Raw genomic sequence first — 5,422 nt, forward strand, 5'->3', positions numbered from 1 at the left:
TCAGTTGCCACCAAAATGTTCACTGTATATCTATGTTTGCACACAGGAAGTTGCTCACATTTCTAAGTATAAGCAGGTCAAAAGTCTAATGCATAGCATTTCTCTGGGACACATGCCCTCATTTTGAAGCCTTCTGTTCGTATCCACATTCCACTTTTTAATGAGTACCTACTCTGACTTCCCATAGTGACTTTATAATGACCCCCAAAGTGTTACAGACATTTGCAAGAATCCATCAGAAAATTGATAAATGTGAGTTTAAACAGAACATTTCCTAAAAGTTGACTATGCAAATGGAGAGCAATGGAGGACGACTCCTCAAGAGCAAACACAGGTGCCTGCACAGGCCACAACACTTACCACACACTCAGAACTATTTGTAAAAGAGTATAGAGGAAGGTCGATCCTTTTGTTTTCTGTCTTAGTCTGAGCTACTGTAATAGAATACCCCCACTGTGTAAATGAGAATGAACCCATATTTGTTCCTTATGAAATCTAAGAGAGGGAATGAGCATCTAGTGAGCCTTCTTGGTACATCATCTCATGGGTGTAGGAAGGGAAAGAGAGGGAAAGGAGACAACACAAAACTCATTCTGGAAAAAATGCCCAAGTCCAGAGAAGTTGACAGGAGCCTACTCATTGTGGGAGAACCTTCATGGGTAATGTCTCAGATTGTCCCATCTTCCAACAATGTTGAGTAGGGCACTTTCAAGGTACAGTACCACCCATAAAGGTATAAAACACCATTACAAACAGCCAGAAGGCCAAGCTTGAATCAAAATCACATGTCACTCAAAGTTCTGCTCCAGTGTATTATAGCTTGGAAAGGACGTTTCTAGTTCCCTACATTCTAACACAAGCTCTTCCTTTATTCCTCCCAGCTCCACAACCTTCTTGCTGTTGGAGCTTCACACATGTACTATATATGTGGTACCCAAGCTACAATCCATACTTGATTTCCTGCCAATATCTACTCTAGATGTCTTAGGTAGTTTTCCAGGCCCCTGGGCCATGCTCTTTGGCAGTGAGCTCTGTTCTCGCCAGAGATGGTTGGAGGAGTGCTCTCTAAAACAGGTGAGAAAAGCATGTTTGTGGTAGGGAAGATTTTATTTTATTTCTAGATTCAAGGTCTGGTCATTTATTTGTTACTCCTAATAACTTAGTTTTCATTAGAGTCTGACTTAGAAGCAGAAGCTCTCAATGAGAATAGCCTGTCTCTTAGTGATCTGTTCCTGGTAGTTTTCTTTGGATTCCTTTCTCTCTTTGTCAAAGTTTAGCCTTATTCTTCAGCCATATTCTCCTCATTTTGTTTAGTGCATTGATTCTTCAGAACAATATGGCATTTGTGCTGCAGGACACGTGGAGTAACAAGATGCTGAACCTTGTTTCGTCAGTGCTTTGGTCCTGAACTTCTTACCTTTGTTTAAGGGCTTCCTGACAACACTTTGTCAGACATTAGAGAGACTCAGAGCTTTAAGATTCTGCTAGCTCTTTTGGACCCTAACCACTGAGGAACAGTACTATGTATCAGTATCAGTCCAGGAACATGCTCTCCTTTAAAAACACAGTATCAAATTTGAGAACATTTAGATTCACATCCAAATGCACCCAGAACAGACTTGCATTTCCTCTCTTCAGTTTTCCTTTATCTGTAGCAAGAAGGCCCCTTACTCAACAGCAGATGCACTACATCATTAGTCAAGACACTCTGTTTCATGGGAAAACTTTGTTATTCACACCACTGATTCAAAACAGATAAGCCATCCACTCTTCATCCAGAGCATCAGTGGCTGCTTCTGTGGCCACATGCTTCTCTAGAAAGTATGGAACTTGCAATCATCTTGTACTTTAATGGCTTTCTAACAGTGGAGAAGGAGATACTCAGCTGCATCTTGACAAAGATGACTGCTTAGGAGTTGCCCCAAAAGATCTTTGGCATCTTTTTGATAGTTCTTCCCAACAGTAGGGGCAGGAAGAGGACTTTGACTTCTGCAGAGAAGGTGAGAAGTCACAGGTCAGTTTGTAAATATGAGAGAGTCTGACCCATTTGGCCTTGTGGTTTTCCTTCCTCTATAAAGTGAGACACCATCTCTGTTGAGAGAGAAGGACAGAATGAGGCTGGTGGTAGGGTAGTGAGTTACGTTGCTCAGCAGAAACTTCTAAGTGGTAAGGAGACATTCTCAGAGACAAGTGAGACCAAGTGACCTCCAGGGATCATATTGAGTTTGAGTGAAAAATAATCCCTGGTTGGGAGATGTCTATGACATTGTGGAGTTTGTCTTGGCTGTGAAGGAACACAGCACATAATACTCACTATGATGAGGTAAAGGCAAGAACACACTCAAAGGCAGTATGGGGAATAGTTAGTGGGTAATTATAGGATTATTTTTGAGCCTTTAATATTAAGTCATAGAAATCAAAATGGAAAAAAAAAACTCCTTCCATACTTGAAGCAAAATTGCCCCTTCCAAGGGGGGGCTCCAAGCAATCACACCTCACTTCCAGAGTCCTGGGTAAGAAGAGGCTCTGCTGCCTGGAGGGATTATCTCAGACCCTAACAGTTTTCATAGCCGGGATGTTTATTCTTTCTCCTCTTGATATTTATTCCAAATCATATTCTTCTTGGTTTCAACCTGTTATTATTAGTCATTTCCTCAGGGTTAGCTTAGGAATATCTATCCCTTCCTGGGATTAACACCTTCCAAATATTATGCTGACTTATCACCTGACCTGGCATTAAGTGTTTGAAGGCACACACTTTTGGTTTATATGTGGAATGATGGTTTTACATCCTATAAAAACTTTACATGGATGTTGAGGGACCTGAGAAAAATATACTTTGTGAGTTAAAACATATAAATTCCATATTTACCTGATCTATGTAATTATAATCTTCACAATCATTCATTTTGGATTTGCCAAATGGCACATGTGGAAATGTTCAATTTGTAATGTGATTATAGCTCAAAAAAAGTGTATTTGATACCTGTGGCTTGGTACAGAAAATGCAAACAAAAAAAAACCCCTGTGTTATATTTCCTATTCTCAGCCAAGTCAAACTCTGAAAGTAGTTCTATAATTCTTGGGGAATCTCTTTAAGCAGACTTGTGTCAAGGCCAATTATAGTCCAGCAGCCTTTCTCTAACTGGGGTGAGGTAAGCAGCTGAATCATCTGTCATTAAGCAAACCCCTTCTAAAGGTTGAGCTCCAGGACTGGCTAAACATGGGAGGGCAGGAGGGTAGCATTCCTGTACTAGCACCTTTGCCCCAGTAGCCCTGGGAGGGGTTTGTGTTGTTTTTCTATGCATTGCCACCCACCCTTTGCTCCATCCTTGCCATTTCTCATGTATGACGAAGACATTATAGAATTCAGGGGTAATAGCTTTCCATTCATTTTTGCCTTGCCAAGGAGCAGTGTGTGTGTGTGTGTGTGTGTGTGTGTGTGTGTGTGTGTTGTGTGTGTGTGTGTGTGTAGAACTTTCTGGCAGTGGTTCAGGTACATATGTGTGTAAGTATGTAAATTCATGTGTGCTGTGGCCCTCATAGCTAATCCTAACCTGAATTTTGCCATCTTCTTCATTCCCCCCACAGCCCTGTTCTCATGTCCTCAACATATAGTTTTCATTCAGGTACTATGGTGATATTTTATTTGTACTGAAATGTGATTTTATTTGTATGTTAATAAATAAAGTTGCCTGGGAGTCAGAGCTAATAGCAAGCCATAGCAGAAGCTGGGTGGTGGTGGTGCACGCCTTTAATCCCAGCACTTGGGAGGTAGAGCTAGGTGGATCTCTGTGTGTTCAAGGATACAGCCAGCATGGAGACACACACCTCTAATCTCAATACCAACCATAGAAGACCTGGAGGTCTATATAGATGGGCAGTGACAAGGAGGTCATGTGGTTGGGTTTACAAACAATGAGAAGGCAGAATAGAAAGTCAATAAAAAGGACAAACAAAGAATGTGGGTCTCTTGCTGAGAAGGACAGCAGTGGCAGTTAAGGGTAAGGTTTTTAGCTCTTAGCTATTGTTCTGACCTCTTGGGTTTTCATCTCTGCATTGGCTCTGTGTTTCTTATTTAATAAGACAGTTACATCTACAACCTACAGTTCTTCATGGAGTATTCTGTGCTAACCCTACCCATAATCTTTGTCTCTTTTTTTCTCTTATCTATTGTATATCTCTTATCTATCTTTTTTCTATCTGTAACTTATCTATTTATCTATCTATTGTCTCTCATTTTCTTATTCTATCATCTATCTGTCTATCTGTCTTTCTATCTATCTTCTATGTACTTTCTATCAGTCATCTATCTACTATCCTACCCACCTATATATCTGCTTGTATGATTTCACCTGACAGAATAATTAGTTACTCATGTATCACAAAGTAGCTCACATCCAGAGTCTACCAATAAGGCATCAAGTTTCTCTAAGCCTCAGTTTCCCTGAATATACCGAGGGTATTTTAATATTAATGCCAGAATTTACTTGGAAAGCGTTTGGTAGAATGGAATTAACATATGCCAAATGCCTAATAATAATGTTTAATACTGTGGTGTAGACTGGAATCTAAGAGAAAGGCATTTTGAAATGATGACAAAGTTTATTGGGGAATACCCTTGAAATCAATGCCTTAGGGTGAAAGAAATATAATACAATCACAACAAATGCCCCAGCACATCCTGTGAGAACTTTAGAGTGGTTCCATAAAATAGCAGGGGAGAAGATCTACACCCTAGCATCTTCTAATCATCATATGAAGCCTGGTTTGGGGCTGGAGAAATTCTCTAGGGTACAGAGGCCATCTTCTTCTGACAGTAATTTCCAGCAACTAAAGGACTTAGTACTTAATATTCAGTAGAGATTTTCCTTGGCATTGCTTGGCTTCCTTTCAAGAACATGTGTCTTCAGGAGTCTGATGGTCATATTTTGCTAGAGAGACTCAAAAAAACATTAGTGGGATGAGCTTCAGCTACTACTATTTTGGCTATTCCTTAGACCACAACAGGAATCTTTCATATTCCACTTCTGTAACATCTATTCTTAAAACTTTTGGTTAGACTATTTGATGGAGATGGATGGATGATTTATCTTGTGATGATGGCCCAGATTCTTATCCCCAAGACATCTGATCCCAGACTCTCCATGCCTTTGCATTTATTCCTTTGGTTTATTTAATTCCTTTGTCATAAAATTTGCCAAGAGAATTTCAAGAAATAAGAGCCTTGCCTAATGTGTCTTCTGACTTCTGGGATCAAGGTTAATAATTTTGGTTGAGGCAGTTGGTTTGTTATGCAGAATCCAAGGTGATCATGCAGTAACTACATTTTCATATTTACTATAATGCTGATGAAAGCATGCCAGTCTTAGCCTCAAAGCCTCTAGACCTACAAGTATGGGAAGCACAAATGCCCCAAGTC

This window comes from Peromyscus leucopus, chromosome 6 (genome assembly GCF_004664715.2).
Source record: "Peromyscus leucopus breed LL Stock chromosome 6, UCI_PerLeu_2.1, whole genome shotgun sequence".
In the NCBI taxonomy this organism is placed as follows: Eukaryota; Metazoa; Chordata; class Mammalia; order Rodentia; family Cricetidae; genus Peromyscus; species Peromyscus leucopus.